The 20,101-nt window shown below is 29.1% G+C and overlaps 2 protein-coding genes across 2 annotated transcripts in view; one reads left to right on the top strand and one right to left on the bottom strand.

The window, feature by feature from the left end:
- Nucleotides 1–20,101, bottom strand: part of LOC107455966 (ran-specific GTPase-activating protein) — a 237,077-nt gene that overhangs the window by 15,239 nt on the left and 201,737 nt on the right. The gene's annotated exons all lie outside the window — the stretch shown is intronic.
- LOC107455965 (uncharacterized) overlaps nt 1–20,101 on the top strand; it is a 53,531-nt gene that overhangs the window by 3,365 nt on the left and 30,065 nt on the right. The window contains exon 2 of the mRNA XM_016073708.4: nt 9,872–10,055. The gene's annotated coding sequence lies outside the window, so the exon portion shown is untranslated. The remainder of the gene's footprint in view (nt 1–9,871; nt 10,056–20,101) is intronic.

Raw genomic sequence — 20,101 nt, forward strand, 5'->3', positions numbered from 1 at the left:
ATTTATTTATTTTGTTCCATTGTTGAAATTTCAGAATATCCCCTCTGCTAGTTTGAAATACAAGAACATAGAGTTTGCTGTAAAAAAAAGAAAGCCTTCCTTTTTTTTCTTTTGTTCCCTTTAATATGTTTACTTTTGTGCAATAGTAGAATAAACTAGAAGTTCATGATTTTTGCTACAAGTATTTCTCTATATAACATAAGTACAGAAAAGTCTAATACAGTTCCCCATTGTTTCTGGTGCATTTTTTTTTTTTAAACCAGAAAATTACATTAAATTCTATATTTTTTTTCCTTAGTGTTCTCAGAATATAAGTCATAAAAGTATCATTTTCCTATAAAATATTTTTGTATCACTAATTTGCTTCATGCACTATTTGTATTTCATATATCAGTAAACGAAAATATTAAATTACGGTTTTGTACTCACCAAATTTTTAATAACTATATACCTTTAATTTAATGTCTTGGCATAGTCTTGTTGAGAAGGCCAAGGCCCATCCTGGGCTGTCGTGCCAATGAGAAGAAAAAGAATATACCTTTAATTTAAAATGTTATTTAAAAAAAAGGATTGCTAAGCAAACCATCCCCTATATCAGGGGTGGCAAACCTTTATGCACCAGCGTGCCATTTGTTTAATGAGGCCATAGACGTGCCGTCAAATAATTTTGACTTCGTGATTATTGGGAAAATAATATGACTAAATACTATCAACTCAAAAATCTTTATTTGCTATGAATAATAATACATTTTGCAATATCTCAGTTATATGCGTAATTCAACTTAAAGTAACATCAGTGTGACTTCTGTTGTTGCAGATTAGATGACAAATAACTTATATTAGGTTGTAAGATGTTAGTTCAAGCATTACTGTTAATTTTTTGCTAATTATTTATTGTTAGCTTGTTTTTTTATGCTTATTACTTATAGTTTGGCATTAATTGTTAATTATTTGGTTAAAAATTGTTTATTTTTTTGTTTGTTTATTGTAAATTTTAATTTAATTGTTAATATGCTTCATAGTGAACTTCGTGATGGGTGTCATGCTCAAAATATTGTATTGCGTGCCATTGGTTCGCCATCCCTGCCCTATATGTTTAATTTTGTGTATAATAACTATGTATGGAATTTTCACTATGTAACAAAATTCAATTTTTTGCCCCCCTTTTAGTTGGTAAAGGAAATATTTGTTGAATAAAATTGAATTGTTGAAATATTTGTTGAAGGACTGAAACTGATTTCAGTTCTGGGGACTGAAATCAGTTTCTGTCCTCAATAAATTTGTATTTATTTTCAATTTATTTTTCAAATTCTTAAGTTTTTATTTGCATACTTACTTCTCCTTTTTCTTGGAAAAAAATATCACAATTATTTTATCGTTTAATAAATAAAAAATTATTACTTTTTGTCTCACCACAATGAAAAAATGGGACTAACTGAACTCCAGCATCTATTTCTTTAAACAAAATTAATATTGTTGAAACTGAATTTGCTTGAGTTTGTATCCTCCCTCCCCCGCAATATTTTGAGTTAATGGGCAAAATTAAATTCGGATTATCTTTTAAAATATCAAATTTATAGATCTGGGACAAAGCAGTAATAATGATGAAGTGTAAAATAAGTAGAAATATGAATGGGTTCAAGAAAAAGTTAGTGGTGTAATACAGCAATTGGTTCAAAAAGATATACAAGGTTCTCTTTTTTTTTTTAAGAAAAAAATAATTAATTATTGGTATAGTATCTGGTCCATTTTCATGGAAAGAGAGCTATAAATTTTGAAAAAATTCTTCTAAATAGCGCTAAACTGCGTTAATTGATCAAAAAATAAGTTCAGTCTTGAAATTTTTCTTGTGTGGCGCCATGGAAGGGTAGAGATCCATGGCTGGTGATTTATCAAAAAATAAACTCTGCCAAAAGTGAAAGCCTAGCATGCATTATCTAATGTTGATTTTAAATGATTTGGCATAAAATTGTAATTCCAAAAAAATAGTCAAATAATAGATAACCAAATCTACCAGGAAAAATATTTTTATGCAAGCATGAAAATTATTTAAAGAAAGGTAAATTAAAAGCAGATTTTGATACTCGGTTAAATTACTTTGAATCTGTTATACAATTAAATGGAATAAAAAGTTGGCCATTGCATTTATTAAGAAGGAAAAGACTTAGAACATTTATATTTGTTCTTCAGAACATTCATTTGGATAAAAAGTAGGAATGATTCAAAAAATTTTTTAAAAATTTGTCTGATATGTTTGGAAGGGGTGAGTTTTTTTTAGACTTTTCATAATTTAAGAAAACCTACTGTTTTCTTGTTCATATAAAAGATACTCAAAATAAAAGATTAAAAAAAAATGGTCATTTAGTTTTACAAATAAGAAGCATCATCAAGTGGTGATGGAATGATAAAATAAAATATGAAATAAAGAATCAAGTTGCCACAAAAAGTTAAAGTTTACAAATTAATGCATTTATGAGAAAGAGGCACACAAAATTGATATTTCCAGTTAAGGTAGTGTAAGTATTGAAAATGCTACAACTTGGTCATAGAATAAAAAATGATACGAAAAAAGATCACAAAATGCTTGATAAAAAAGCGGAATAATAAAAGTTATTTATAAGCATTCTTTAGAAAGAAAAACACAAACTTTGGCAAAATGCAATCCTTGACTGGTCCATATGTGATTCTGTGTTTTTCAATCAAAAATCATAAAAATTCAGATATTTACCATATGTAATTTATAATTGTTTGTGCAATTAATTTCAAAAAACGTAAAAATGCTAAAATTTCTGATTATTTTAATTAAATATTTATTCATAAGTTAACGATGTAAAGTAATTTGCATATAAAAATAACATTCATTTTTTGACGGAGAAAGTTAAAATACATAGTTTGATTTTATTAAATGCAAAGTGTGTAAAACTTCATTTTCATATGGTATTTAATTCAAAAGTAAGTTAAGTCAGTATGTTTAACAGAATTTTGTCGGTTATTTATATTATTTTTTATTGTTGAATTAACTTTTTATGGCCGTAGATTATTTCTAATCTCAAATTTTTTTAAAAATTTAATTCAATAAAAAAAGCAAATAGTTTCTATTAAATAAAAACGACCTATATCGGTTTTGGTCACTATGTTTGAAGGGAAAGTGGCTACTAAGTTATTAGAGTCTACCAGACACTTGTAATTAACTGAAAATTTAAACAGGTCTATTGTACTGCACCCCTATTTTCTAGAATCATTCCCTGAAAGTCGGATCAACCGGTAGAGAACAGTGTTGATTCATTTTTAAAGAAGAAATAGGTTTTGTTAGGTCAGTTTAAGAAAAATCGTTTTCATTAGAGGTATGGTCTCTTTAGGATAAAAAAAAAAATTATAAATAGGAATACAAATTAACTAAAAATCACTTTTGTCATGGGAGAACTTGTTCTTGAACGTGATAAAAAGAACTTTAAAATTCATAATATAAGGATTAAGTAGATTGTACGTCTTGACTGTTGATAGTATGTGACGTAGATAACTAGTTGTGAAAGTGAATTCTCTCTAATAACCTATATTTGAAGTTTCGTAGTGATAGTTTCTTTTTCAAGATTTCCGTTAAAAAAAGTAAAGCAACTAATGGAGAATTTAAGTGCCGAAAGTGGTTAAAAAAAAGTTTAATATTGCTAATTTTAATATTTCTGCATGTAATTTTTTGAAACTAATAAAAGCTTTGGCTAATTTTAGGTTTTGATATAGAGCTATTGCAGCATATGGAACATTAAGCTTTTTATTTTCGCAGCAGCTTTTGATACATATTATGTCATTCGCTGAAAAGTGCAAACACTCCACGCAATCATACTGGGAGAATAATCTTTGAACATAAATTAACATCTAATTAAAAATGTAATATGAAAACATTAAGATATTGTAAACATTAGAGCATTAAAATCTAGACTTTAATCTAAACTTTTATGTATGAGTAGATGATTAAAAAGAAAAGAGAGATACTTTTAAAGACCCATTTCTGAAAATTCATTTTTGAAAATAAAAAATTTTAGAGTCGAGAACTTTCGCCATCCTTATTGCATGATAGATGGCACGTGAAAGATATTTTGTTTTGATCTCTAAAGTACATTTTGTTTCGTGTGACAAATTTTATAAATATCAGGACAATTACAAGAATTATTTATAGTTTTGTCTAGGAAGATATATTTAGGCTTTGCTAATTTCATGAAAATAGTTACATAGCAGCATCTTTGATGTCAATATTTTGGCTAGCTTATTATCATCAATCACAATTTTTTTCTTCTTTTTTTTCCCACTGATTTTTGTTGATTTCAGATGACATTACCTTAAACTTAAAAAATTTTCACAAGTTAAAGGCCTATACACAATTCTATTGTTAAATAAAAAATTAATCTCAAAATTAAAATGTGATAATGACGCTCAAGGTATGCGGATTCTTTTTTCTCCAAACAATTGCTCTAACAAAATGCGAGCTCTTCACCAACTGTTGGCATTGATGAACTAATGTTCGAGTATTGTTTGCATAGCGTCTATTTCATTCTTGTTCCCTCTTCTGTACTTTCAAAAAGTCAGTTTTTGTATTACCTCAAGCAAACAGCCAGGCTGGACTGAAAATATTCTACTTACCTCTCATGCATCCTCTCAGAATTTCAACTTCTTTTTTTGTTTCATTTTAAAACCGTCGTTGAACAGCTGACTCAATTTTGAGTTTACGACTACCATGTTCAACTCCGTAGCCTTGTAATTTTGAACAAAAGACAAAGGGATTCTTCGATCAAGTACTGTAAGGAATTTGCCTACATAGGATTTTTTGATGGAACTAACTCGCATTTGCGTTATACGTAGAGGAAAACCTCCCACGGTTAACCTGATGTCTAGGGGACTAATCCATGATCCGTCAACTACTGCAGATATTTTACGTTAGCACTCTGATCTTTGTGAGCCGGGGGGGGGCGGATTTCACTTCGACCAGACATCGCTGGAATTCGAACTCGGGTCACCTCATGGGGAGGCGAGTGCTCTATTCCCTGGGCCATCATGACGATATTCCACTGCTTTGATAAGTTACCTACTACTGTAACGATTTTGAGAAACCACTGGATGCCCTGCTGATAGCACCTTCTTCAACACCGCAGTGATGATATGTTTTCAAAATGTTTTTTATAATAATTTTTTTTTATTTGTTTATTAACCAATAATGCAGTTATCAACATTATCAGCATAACAGTTGTATATAGATGAATCTGACATTTTACAACTTTTCTAGAGCATTGTTTAAAGTTAGATCTTTTCTTTCGTCCTTTTTTTTTATATGAACAAAACTAGATTGAACCGTGACTCTCAAAAGTGTTCGTCCCGCAGTGGACTGATCGTTAAGACACGGTTCCCAGCAGATCACCGAAGTCAAGCATCACTGGCTGTGGTCAGTGTGCGGGTGGGTGACCACTTGGATCAGTCTGCGTAGGGACCGAGGGTGTGCGGTATTGGTCCTCGTTAAACTGTTCTACCGTCAAGTGCTCGACTTTGCGTGCAGGTCGTCGGGCTACCGAAGCGGGGGTGCCATCCCCTCTGCTGAGGATCAAAATTGTGATGGCATGTCTTCGGATCATCCTCAGGGATGTTTCCCAGACCGTCGCCAATAGCCCATTGTGCAGCTCTAGTGCGACGTAAATGAACAAATAAAAAAATAAAATAAAGTGTTCGTACACTTATTACTTTCAACGAGATAGGGCTTTATTCATTGATAAAATTGAATATTTCAGAATGGTTGTTTAATAATAAGATGTACTCTTATCAAAACTGTATGGAATGTTTTAAAAACAGAACAAAAATTTATGTCCATTCTGAAATATTCATTTTAATTAATGAATAGAGCAATATGAGAAAAAAGCAACTTTTTTTAACGAGAACTGCTCATTAAGGCTCTTTTTCGAAGGCTCCATCGTAATCTGAAAAGATGCTTTTCTAAGAATAATATGTTATTTTTATAACTGCTGTGAGTTTGTAACTGTTACTTATGACTGTTTGGTCAAATTTTAGTTTATCTAAAGCCAGCGTTGTCTACGCTTATTTTGAAAATGACGCAAAGCGTCAATATGGAGAAAAGCCACACTTTTGTGAAATTGAGAATCATTTGTGATCTAATTTTTTAATCTTTAAAAACTTGCTCCAATGTTGTATTACTAGGGCTCATAATTTGAAAAAACTGAGAATAAGGCAATGATTTTGATAATTTTTATCTAGGAGGAAAAATGTCGCCAAATTAGCGATTTTTAAAAAAAGTTTAATAACTTTTTAAATATTTAAGTTATTTGTTTGTTCTAAAGCCCAGATAATTCTTCACATCAATATTATATATATAATTTAAAATCATTGCATAGCTTCAAGTGTAAGATACTTAAACTACGGCTTTTTTATTTTCCTTAGCGACAGAGCTTCATAAAACACCGTTTAATCTACAGATCTCCACAATATCAAACTTTTTTAATTCGATAAAGAAAACTCCGATTTGGACACTATGTTGTCTGTTACTTACTAAAATATGAATTGTTTTAATATCTTAAAAACCAAATAAGTAATTTTTGAAGGACTTTCCTCATTTTCACCGTCCATTGTGACTTTTCCAATAATGTCAAAAAAGTAAAAAAAAAAAAAATTTACTACCAGTTTCTTTTTTTAAATTTTATATTTTTGCATAAACAGCATTAAACAGATATACGATTGTTCCCCAGTAGGAAAATGTTGGAAGTGGAAGTTGAGGTTTCCATTTAATTAAAACAACTGCCCCCCTCCCCAAATGGTTAATATACGTAAAGCACCAATACGAGAAAAGTGGTAGTTGTGATTAATTTACATTAAGTACACGTTTTATTCTTTTGCTACTACTTAAGCTTATAAAAAGGTCTATGCACAGAGTTGCCAACTGCTCCGGTTTCTACAAAATATTTTACGAAATGATAGACAACTATACACTAAAATTTGCCTCTTTTCGTTTAATTTTGCCAACTTCTAAAGGGCTCTATAAAGCATAATAATTAAGTGAAGTTTCACAATAGCTTTTGAATTATTTAAAAATAGTGGCGAGTAATAACCCTATAAATAGAACTTACTGACCAAGAATCATACATTGCAACACTACCAGGGATAGATGCCAACTGCTCCGCTTTCTGTAAAAAAGTTTAATAAATTTGTAGCGAACTGAATAGTTAAATACGGATAATTACGCCTATTTTTTAAAAAAAAGTTTCGCCATGAGTTCTCGCCATATGAAGTCGCATTTTAAATGATACTTTGTATTTCTGATTAGTAATGGTTGAAAAATTACTGAAAATGAAATATACTAACCAAAAATAATTTAAATTTCATTACCACTAAAAAACGTTTTTTTACAAGTTGGTATCGCTGCACTACTACTGGAAAATATTTATCGCTACCATAATGATGCTTAACCCAAAATGTTTTTAACTCATAGTATATAATATTTTTCATGATGTATGGGGTAGGGGCCGCTTTTCGGCCCAGGTACACAGGTTTTTGCTAAATAAAGTAAGGAAGAAAATATTTATCCTCAGTCCGGAGCAAGTTGGCATCTCTATATGCATTGACTTTCGTTCTAAAGATAAATATTTATATTGGTAGTAAAAAAATTTAATTTCTCCCTCTCATTTAAGATTAAAAAACTATTTCAATAATTTCTAAATCTAAGCAATAAAGAATTTTATAACTTTTGATAGTAAACAGAAAAAAGATGTAGAAATTCATACAGTATGCCTTAAGATTTTAAGACACCTCATTAAAATAAGTTGTTATCGTACGATCGAAAAATATTCGATAAAAATATTAGAAAAGGTTTCTAAATCATTAAATTATTCATGACAGAAAATTTTGAAGATTTAAAATAGCCAGTTAGACGAGAAGTTAAAATTGGCACAATATCAAAACTTTAAGGCACCCATTTAATTTGTTGAAGTTTCATTGTTTCAGACAAGAGTTTTTTTGTTCTTCTGTAGGTGTTTATCGTTTTCAAAAGAGAAGTCGATTGTGAGAATTTTATTAAATAAAAACAATGTGACGCGGGTTAAAATTAATTAACACAGCGAGAATACAGATTATGACTTTTTATCTCTATAAATGTTCCCGAAATGGAATTTTTTCACAGGTTGTTACAAATTTTTAAAAATTTAAGACCATCCGAACCTTTTGTTACGAACTCAGAACTACTACGTATCCATAATTGCTATAAAAATTGGAAAATTTAAAGTATTGTGCGAAACTGTCTTAAACTTTGTGAAAGAAATGGAGAGAAAAATCTAGGTGGCAAGGGGTGAAACTTGCGAATTTATAAATCTCGTCATCTGAATACGTTGTGTAACACATATGCTATGTTACACGACGTAAAATGTCGTGCTAATTAAGTTAATAATCGAGACAATGCTCTTGGATCCAAATATAGTGTTTACCGAGAGCTAAAAATACTACAAAAATATAAAATACGTTGAAATTGCTACATAAAATTGAATTGTTAAAAGTTGGCGAACCGACTTAGAGACATTCAACTATATTTCAAGCTTGCAAAAGAACCTGGGATGCAAGATTTTTTAAGGACCAATGAATGAAATTTTTTTTTTGTTGGCATCGATGGGTACAAATATTTGACACCATCTACAAAATCATCACGATTTGGAATGGAATCTGCAGATGGCTCAGTAATGATTAAGTTAAAGATATAAACTGTCCTGCAAACTCACCTGATCTAAACGCTATTAAAGAACTTAGGGCAATAATAAAAATGAAAAAATAACGTTTATGAAGGCGGCAAGCAAAATGAAAGTGTTGTAAATCTTAAATAATTGCTGCATCATGTTCATAAATATTCTTAACAACAAAAAATTCTTGTTTCTAACATGGAAAGTCATAAATTTATACATTAAAAAATATGAACTAATTCATTAAAAAATGCCAATCCCGCTCGTTAATAGTCAAAAGATTTTGGTGTTTTAGCTCCTCTCTGTTAAAATCTTCATCAATTTTGAATGCTGCCTTATAGTTTCAGGGGGGGGGGGGGGGNGGGGGGGGGGAGTATAATTTTTTTTCTTTTTCGTCCTAACAAAAGATTTGAAGGTTATACATACAATTAAATAATTTATTATCTAAAAAGTAATTTAGTGAAAAAATACACACAGCTTTTAAGAATATTAAAGTTTTGAATTTTAATTTTCTCATTTTAATAATTTTTTTGTAATTTTTACCTTATTATTTACGATTGTCAAAATTATAACTGTGTTTCAATCTAATTTTTTTTAAGCATCCGTTTTCAATACTAAGTTTTTTTAAAAAAAGAAAATTTTGCGATCAAAAATCAATCAAAATTTGTCCTTTTTTGATTGATTACTGCTTTTCATTTGCAACCACTTTTTACCTTTAAACGCTCACATTTCATCATTATTTTTTTCAATTGGTATCTGAAAAAGACCTTCTATTTTAGATAACTATTTTAAAAATTTACTATTAATTTAAATAAATTTGGTCGGTAAAAAAGGTGCTAACGTTAAAAGACAAAAAATGTAGTATAAATAATAAATGGGATAAACAGATTATTGCATCGTATAAATAATTAATGGAAATATAACTTACATATGCATAATCATATCTTTTAAATTCTTTAATTAATTTATTGCTCCCAACAGGATTCAACATTCACATTTTCTTACAAGTGGAAATAAATAAGGAGAAAAAAAAATTAATCAGGGTCTATTAATTTTCCCTGAATAGGCTCTTTTTCCCCCTAAATGTCAACGACAAAAAATCCCTTTCAAGCAGTCAGGCAGAACAGGAGGCAACTAATTTTTACTTTTTATTTTAGTTGATCTACGAGTTCAAAACGTTCTCCTCTCTTGGCTCTCATACTTTGTTTGACGGCGACAAGTTCTGTCTTTATCAATGATAAACTCCTCCAAACCAGTGGAGGCATTATTATTATGGATGCACTTTCTAATAATCTTCTTCCTGTGGCCTTTTTGTGATTTTTCTTACATTTGTCTGCAAAGGTAAGGTATTATTTATTCTATCCCTAACTTCAAGCATATTTACATGCTTTGTTTTTAGAACGTTTTAAAAACGATATACTTGAAGGAAAAATTATTCTTTGTTGAGTGTTCCATAACCCTTTAAACCCGAGTGGGTTAGACCAGCGGTTCCCAATCTTTTTTTGACTACGGAACCCAAAATAATCAGCCTTCTTACGGCGGAACCCCGACTTTTAAATAAAGTTTATTAAGGTAAATGTGAACGTTATAATTGATAAAAGACTAAATGTAATTATTTAATTGGTGGTATGAAGATTTAATAAATGTTTTATTATTTATAATCTTAAATTATGTTTTACGTCCGACTGTTGAATTTGCAGTGGATTGGTATTTAATAATTGTAGTGGTGAATTGTCTAGCTATGAATTTGTTTTGGTGTATAACAAATTATGGTTTACTTCGAAAAGAAAACTTAAAACTGCTTTAAAATTGCTACTTGGGAAAAATATTTCTTTAATACAGATGTGCTGTAACTACCACTACAATTATTAAATACCAATCCACTATTATATAAACTATGTTAGAATACATCATAGATGAAGCTTGATATCGTCAATCGTTCTTCTCCCTTTAACACCAAATTGCATAAGGAAGTCATTTTGACTGCTTTTAATTTCAATTAGAAAAACAATGATGTATATAATGACAAAATTTCTTAGAATTTTGTGAGTTTTTGTTCAACATATAATTTTTTTTATTGTTAATATTTACTAATAACTTGTTATATAACTGTAAATAATTTAAAAAATGTTAAAAATTAATTTTAAATACATTTATTTACGCATTCACAATTCAGTAATTTTGACTGCATTTGGGCTATATAGGTATATACTAATTTCCCGTCTTTCTAGTGTTAATAGTGGTTTGTGGATATGAATAAATAACTAACGTATTTTGATTTGAAAAGTGTAATGAGAAATTCTAATGCAATATTTTATAAATGCTTGTTCTTCACATAATTTGTTTAATATATTGTTGTGAGAAATATTATATTTTCTTTTAAAAAGTGTCATTTCTATTTCCTTAGCATTTTACTAGAAATAATTTCATAAAAGCAAACGAAAGATTAAATAAATTATGAACTCTAGGTTGGATTTAAATATAATTTGACGTTACAAAACTCATCACTAGTTATATAAAGGGTTTCGCAGAACACCATTTAAGAACAACTGGGTTAGACAATAATCCCTATTGATGTAGTTTTATAGTATTTTACTTAAATATATCTGCCAACTTTTACGCTTTTTGAGGAAGATTTATCTAAGTGGTTGTGAAAAAATAATTAAAGTAAGCAGATATTATTTTATTTTTTGTTAGTACTTAAAAAAGAAGAGAATAGAAAACAGTTTTTTTTATGTTTGAATTTTTTATTTGTGAAAGTGGTCAAATTCTTTTACATCAAATTTCTTAAAAATAATCAAATTTAGAAAAATATATTTTGTTTCCACTGGAAAGAAATCTTTCGTAAAAAGCGCACATGTTCGAAACTTTGCATCTCTCTAAATTAAAAATATTACCGCTGTCGTCGTAACAAAACAAATAAATAAATAAAAAAACATCAAATAGTTTGCTAAAGTATATATCTTTACTTAGAATATATTATCTTAACAATCACGCTAACTAATGTGGTTTTTAACTAAAATTTTCATCTGAAATTCCTTGCTTTGGAAAAGTTTATCATAGGTGTCATATGTAACCTTTTTTTTTACTCAATTTTTCAAATTAGCGGTCTATCACATCCTGACTTTCCACCGTTGTAGGTAGCGATTTATGGTGTGCAACTAAGTAGATACGAATTCTTTTAGTGTTTTCTTGCGTTAAATGATGTAAAAGATTTCTCGAAAAGCAAGATCATTCATGAAATTTTATCGTTAGGCATCCAGCTGCCTTATTTAAGGACAAATCCTTTGACAAACTGAAAAAAAAAATTCCTCCAAAAAACGTAAATGCTGGCAAATGCAATTATAACTAATATACATTAAAAAAGAACTCATTTTTTTGCTGTTATCTACCGTTTTAATTACAGAAAATCGCAGCTTCTTGTTTTCAATTTATAATAAATTTTTTAAACATATGATAACATGCATCATGTTCCTTTAATTTTAAAAGTTTAAAAGCGAACTTCTGCTATTTTTTGTTTCTCCCCTAATTGTTATAAAATATTAAAAGTATGAAGAAATTAAGCAAATTCTTATTTTCCTTCATTTATCATCTGTTCACTGGGTGATACAGTCGATTATCCTGTTTATGGGTTGAAATGCTTAAAAATCATTTATATTTCCCATATAATTTAACTAAAAAATTACCACTACTATAATTTTTCTGTTTGCTCTAGCAGAAGTCTCTTATAGAAGCAAACGATTAAAATGGTTTTCCTACTTCAATGGTTCACAAACTGCATGAAAGATTTCTTGTAAAACAACGAAATAACAAAATGTAATTTTTTTAGAAACAATTTTTAAGAAATTAGGGGTAAGACCATTTTGTTGACTGAGCTACTAGAAAAAAGTAAAGACCCTTAATTAACTCATTTATGATCAATGTTGCGAAAATGTAACAACATTTGTTTTGATGTAGGCAAAACTTTGTGAAAGAAAAAGGTAGGGCATTTATACTTCGACAAGGTTAATATTTTATACTGTAGGCTTCCACTAAATGTATCGCAATGGCTTGATTTGAGATCAAAATACAGATATTCATATTATTAATAAATCTTGGTGTATGGTCAGAAAAGAAAAGCGGATCACCATAGGGTTTTTTGAACTATTGGTCTGATTTTAATTCTGTATGGTGCAATATAACAACATCTCGTAGAAATGTCTTAAAATGTGTGTAGCCGTTAACTGTAACCGTAGTGAAATACTTATTTTGATGCAAAAATACACTTTTTAACAAACTATTTTTTACTGCATTCGCATTAGAGGGCAGAAATAACCAATTACTGAAACTAAATTTAAAAAAAAAATTGGACAATAAAGTGGGGGTGGTCTATAGAAACAAATGAACATTTGACGTAAATCGCCAATTTTTAGTAAGTTATTCATTGCGTAAACCTCGTACATACATATTCTTCTCCACTCCGAATTGGAGCATAGGGCTTCTATCTCAGCTTTCCATCCATCTCACTCTATTTGTGGTCAGACATTTTACCTCTCCCCATGTCTTTGCTATTGTTTTCAATTCGTTTACAATCGCCCTGCGTAAACCACGTATCTGCCAACATTTCGAAAATTTTTTTCTAGCGGTAGGGAAAGTTCATTTTAATTGAGATTACAAGCTGGTGTTTCATTAAAATTTACCAAACACATAACACACTTTCAGAGAGCCAGCAGGTCTACCATGTTTAGATTGTCTCATCTTGGCAACGCACCGGAGTAAAAACTGGTAACAATAAATTTCATTTTTTAGTTTTTTTCCGGGAATAATAAAAATCCATAACTACCTATTGCTTTTAACAGATGCAATTTTTATATTGAATAATTGCTTCTTCGCCGTGATAAATTTCCATACAGTGAATTGTTATTGTTGAGAATAGATTAACTCCTCCCGAATATTATCTAATATTGAAATAGTTCTTCTACCAGTATTTTCTCTTTTCCCGTACCAGTATTTTCACTTTTCCCGGCGTGAACGTGTTAAATTATTCAGATGTAATGGTATTCAAAATGATTTTAAACCACATTTATGCAGGTAAGAATTAAGTGTGAATTTAGTATATATTTTGCAACGCATTAAGTATAAAAATAAAATCCGGAGGATTTTGCAGGTTACAACTTTTTAAGAACAAACATGTAAATACTACTTCAAATTTATAGCAATAAATAAAAACTGGTATCAATATTTTCAGTTATTTATCACGTAAATTTATAAATCCGCTCAGTGAAGTAAATCTAACCCTAGATTAATAATAAAAATAAAGGAAAAATGGTACTAAAAGTTTTTTTCTCAATTAAAAACTAGTAAAATAAATATTTTCTTTGCTCGTTTTTGGCTATTTGGGTTTAATAGATGGCTGTAAGAATATATTATTCCTGAAATTAATGTTTTTTTTCTCCTTTCCATTTATCCTGTACGTTTTAAGTAAAAACTAGCAACATTTGTATTGGTCTTAATAGAAATAGACTTTTAACACTAGATTGCCTAAAGAAGTCATTTTGACTGCTTTTAATTTCAATTAGAAAAACAATGATGTATATAATGACACGATTACTTAGAATTTTGTGAGTTTTTGTTCAACATATAATTTTTTTTTATTGTTAATATTTACTAATAACTTGTTATATAACTGTAAATAATTTAAAAAATGTTAAAAATTTATTTACGCATTCACAATCCAGTCATTTTGACTGCTTTTGGGCAATATAGGTATATACTAATTCCCCGTGTTTCTAGTGTTAAAGACAGAAATCAAACTTAGCACGGTTGGGTACTAATTATTAGCTTCTAATTTGGATCTGTAGTCCTCAAATTATAAATTTTAAAAAATGAAGTTGTATCCAATAAAATAAAGGTTTACATCATGTACGCAATATGCTATCATTACTTTCATAATAGCCTTTTTCACATCGTAGTAATGTTAGAATTTGGGCGAAACGATTTATGCGTAATCCACATTGATAAAGATATAGGTTCGTGAAATGATAAAAATTTATTTCTGTAAAAGTTAAAATGGCATTATCATGAGTACCCCTTTCATTGTACTAGGAGCTATTTTTAAAAGCAAAAACAGCCATTTTATTTACCCAGGAAATTATTAAATATGTTTACAAATTATAGAATATTGTACTTAATACACTTATAAGATATAATACTTAGTTATAATACACCTATGATGTTTTTTTTTATACCAAGAAAGCATGTAGTTGCCAATTTTCGTCCCTTCATGGAAGATATTTTCTAAGGCAGAAATTACCTTATTTTTGCTATAATTTATAAACATTACTACAAATTATCAGAATATATATACGTAAATGCGTAAATTCTCTGAAACAAAGGCGTTTTTTAAATTCAAAAGTAAATGACTAAAGAAAGGATTAACACTATCATTTACGGGTTAACTCGAATGAGGTAGCTTATAAAGTGTTGCAATTTGGCGATATACTCTCAAAATGGGGTGTCATTTAAGTATTCTATAATTAATTTGTAAAGTTAAATTTATTAAAATTTTTTACATCTTTTACAAATCGATTAATAAATATTATTTATTTTTTATCTAAATTCTTCATTATATTAGTCATATTTGTCTTTGGGCCGTCGGCTCATGAATATTTTGTGAAAGAATTATTATAATTTAATGAATCATTTACAAGATATGAAGTTAAATCTGACACATTAAAATAACATTGGAGTAAAAAAAAAGTTTGTTTTTCTAAATACAAAGAAACTTATGTACCATAAAAATTTATATTCTTTTTGTGTGTACCATAATGTTTTTGTCTTAAGACAAATTTTTATAGAAATTATTTTTATAGACTTATCATTACATCCTTATCCCCTACTTACGAATTTTTGTTTTGTGTAAGAGAGAAAAATAAGGAAGGATATTTTTAATCGAAGTTCTGAAATTTACTAAATTCAAAAATGTGATTATTCCACGCGATACATTTTTTTCTCCAAAGAATATTTTTGATTATAAAAGAAGTATTTAACGATAATTGCATGTTGATCTTTAAAAACAACAGAAATATTTTTTAAAATACTAGTTAGTTGAACATTCTGGATAGAGAAAAAAATTCTGATAAAATTACCGTACTGTATTAAAATAAAAAGCAAACTTCTGGTTAATAAAAACAAAATATACAATATTTAAATCATTCATTTGGTAATTTTTCCGTTCATATGGTAACGGTTTGCCGCAAATGCTAGTTTTCAAAATTACCACACATTTAGTAAAAAATGCTGAATTGAAAAGTGAAGCTATGCTCTAGCAGGGGTCGCCAAACTTTTTTGATTATCGACCCCTATATAATTTTTCGAAATCTCCATCGACCCCCGCAAAAGTAATTTTCTGTTAATTAAAATAAAACTCTATTAGATACTGTGTTTGTACATTTATTTTATGATTTTAAACATTTATTAAAGTAATAGTACATTATGTAACAATAGTTTTATGAAAAATATATTAATATTGAAATTTAAATACCTTATTATTAAATAATAAGTAATTATGCATAAGTAGATATGATAAGTAAAGTAACTTAAGATTTATTGCTTCTTGATCAATAAGATGGGTGGGCCTGGTGTTTTTTTGCAAGGTTCGCTATATTGGGTTCAAAATTGGTCAATTTTAATTTTCGTCAAAATTGGTCAATTTTGTAATTTTCGTAAAAAAATACAAAGTGTGCTATAGTTTTGTCGCGGGCTGTACTAATCCATATTATTAATGCTTACCTTCTTTTTTGTGCATTGATAATTAAAATTGATATCTAAACCAAACGAATGGTTTTATCGAAACAATAACTAATTATCCAAAACTATAAAAGTTTTAATAATGACACTGCAAATATTCAACACAGTTTGCAAAGATAGCTGAAACTGCGTATGATATTTGCATTTGTAACGTCAATGCTCGTCACACGTGACATTTGGACAAGCGCACATATGCATATGACTTATAAACTGCGCTGAGTTCGTGCCACTGCGCGGTGGTACGTAAATACTTGTTTCACCCCAATAAATATACGTTTATTAATTTATGTTTTATAAAGAAACTGATATTGAGTCAATTATAAAAAAAATTCACAAATTTTACATACTTAATTAGGTATGTGTGATTTGCGTATTGAGAACTGTTTTTTTTCCGACCCTTCCGATTCGGATCGACCCCCATTCGCCCCCCTGTCTCAGATCGACCCCTGCTTTTGTTAAATAGACCCTTGGGGGTCTATATAGACCACTTTGGCGACCTCTACTCTAGGGTATCGTGACAAAATTACCAAATTTTAAGACGTTTACCACCTTTTATGTCGTATTACCATATTTTATTGTTAAGTTTACAAAAATCATTTCCAAAGCACTTCGGTAAAAATTACCGAGCTTTTTGATGTTCCGATAGAGGAATCAACATGGTAGATTTTACCGTTTTCTAGTAGTTATGACCACATTTTTTTTATTATCAGTGTGGACATCTAGGAATGGTAATATTTAGAATAACTACAATTAAAAAATTTAATTTTTTCCAGGTTTCAGCTTACCGAAATTTCAAACTTATTTATCTTTAATGATCGAAATTTCAAACTAATTTATCTTTACCTCATTGGTTCTTAAACTAATTTTTGATTCACCGCCCATTTTTTAAGTTAAAACATTTTCAATGTTCCCTTCATAAAATAAATAATACTTTTTTGTCCCATTTTAAGTCTTATAATATTTTAGTTAATATTTTGTTATTGTTTTGTCACTTTTTTAACCATGCCATTAACTTTTATAAAATATATTTAATGGCTAATATGTTTGTATTAGAAACACTTTTTATTCTAATTTTGATAAAAAATATATTCAGAACTTCTTTAAAAAACGAGTTAAAAGTGAAAAAAAATTTGAATACATTAAAGTTCTCAAATAATATTTTTTCAAAGCATAAATAAAAGAAGATATCAGCTTTTTAGGGGAATTTAGGAAAGCCGTAGAAGTATTAACACTAGATTGCCCAAGAAAGTTATTTCGACTGCTTTTTAATTTCAATTAGAAAAAATGGTGTATAATGACACAATTTCTTAGAATTTTGTGACTCACATATAATTTTTTTATTGTTATTATTTACTGATAACGTGTCATGTAACTGTAAATAATATCAAAAATATTAAAAGTTAAATTCGTAAAGAGATATTACAGTATTTTATTGTCATCATTATAAAGCATAATTGTTTAGACAAACAATTTTAATAACATAACTGTTTTGATAACTAATATAATATGCTGAGTTATGTAAATAATTTGAAAAATTGTCGATTGAAAAAAAAAAGAATTGATTTTTAATGTGCACTCAATATTTTTTACCTGTAGTTTGTTAATTACCCAGTGAAAGTAACTATCCCAAAATTTTGCTAGCACTCCCCCCCTTCCCCTGAAATTGTTTACCGCTTACTGGGAGGGAGGGGGAACAGAGCCATTTTACGCAGATTCTTTCTCATATTGCTTAACTTAACTTTTATTTTCACAGATTTCATAAGAAAGTAACATACGCATAAAATAAGACAGAGCCGTTTTATACAGATTATTTTTCATATTGCGTAACTTTTAATATCACAGATTTCACACATAGGTGACCGGATAAAAATTATTTGATTTCTTGAAATTTGTCCATCAAATATCTTTTTGTGGGTCCTAAAAACCTAGGACATGAATGGAAGAGGTAAATGTGAATCTATGATTTAACCACAAAAGTTGAGTTCATTGAAATTTAAGTGACTGGTGTAAAGATTTCTGCATCTTTTGTAAACTTTTTGAAATACCAAAGAAGCTTTATAACCACAAAATTGAATTCTATGTGATTAAGGTGTGAAATGGACAATTTTTCAAAAATAGAGAGGCAGCTAAAACAAGAAAATGTCTTTTACCTTTATTCGAGAGTTTACCTCTTTTTTCCCCTCAAAGTTTTGCTTATGTGTATTATTTCACATCTGTTCCATAAAAGATTACACCCCCCTCCTTAGAGTCTGGGGCTTTCGTCTGCCCAGGAAACAAGAAAAGTACATTTTAAAGAGAAAATAATGCTTATTGCAATTAAAATTCCCATGATTTTGAAAATTATTTCTCTGACACAATTCAAAAACCAGTCCTAAATGTTTACCACATATTTCTGCTTGAAATAGTTTAACCTCGTAACCAAAACACTCGACAGTGCTCTAGAAAACTGGCGAGAGGAGTTCTTTCATTAGACAGATTGTAAAGCCTGCCGACCGGCTTGTGTAGGGGGCAGGGAACTGTCCTTGCATCTGAAAGGTCCATGGTTCGAATTCCGGGCAAGGCATGGATGTTTCTTTCTCTCTCTCTCTCTCTGTGTTCTATGTCCTTTCTCCTTTGTGTGTGAATGTGACACGCCCTGTAAACGGGTTGTGGTTGTGTGAATGGCGTGGCAGAAGTCGAACTCCTGGCCATAGATGGCGCCACTGAAAAACAGGAACAATTGCACCCCACTGCCTAAGCAGGCATACGACAAAAAAAATAACAATAAAAAAAAAGTAATTAAAACCTACCATAGCGTTATTTAAAAATAGTTATATGTACTTAGAATGTATATTCATGCCATGGATATTAATTAAGCTTAAAAAAATATTTTGTTACTACTCTTTATTTCTTCAGAATTTTATTTTGCATTCGATGCTCTCTACATTTTGCATAAAGGGAAAATGCCTGAAATTTAATTCTATTAATGATAGAAAAGTTTTAAAAAAAACATTTTCTTATAAATGTATTTAATCTCTTAACTAATAAAGACATATTTAAATAAGCACTTAATACTAACATCTTATTTAAGCTGCAAATTCGTTTATTGAATTATTCTTAAAATTAAAGTATGAAAAAAAAAATTTTTTTTTTTTCCTTAAAAATTGTTAAATTTTCTATTACGTTTTTTTTTAAAGAACCGCATTAATATTCATGTCAAAAAAAGAATATTTTATTTTATTTTATTTTATAACCGTCGTTGAACAGCTGACCCAATAAAGAATATTCATAAAAAATAATTCATAATATAAAAAAATAATAATAATAAATAAATACAAAATAATGTCTACAGTTACCGTTTAGAGTTACCGTCTCATCGTGAGCAGGGATGCCAACTGCTCTACTTTCTGCAAAAGTCTTTATAAAGTGGTAGTTAATAAAAACTTAAGTTTGCAGAATATTGTTTAAATTTGCTAATATTTAAGAAACCTCAACGCGAATTAACCTAAAGAAAGTTGTGTTTTATTATCTATAGTGAATTACTTAATAGTGAAAGGCAAATAGCAACCAAAAGCTGCAACCTTGAATATGTTGTTGGTGCTGGGACAATTTATATTAAG

This window comes from Parasteatoda tepidariorum, chromosome 4, assembly GCF_043381705.1.
Source record: "Parasteatoda tepidariorum isolate YZ-2023 chromosome 4, CAS_Ptep_4.0, whole genome shotgun sequence".
In the NCBI taxonomy this organism is placed as follows: Eukaryota; Metazoa; Arthropoda; class Arachnida; order Araneae; family Theridiidae; genus Parasteatoda; species Parasteatoda tepidariorum.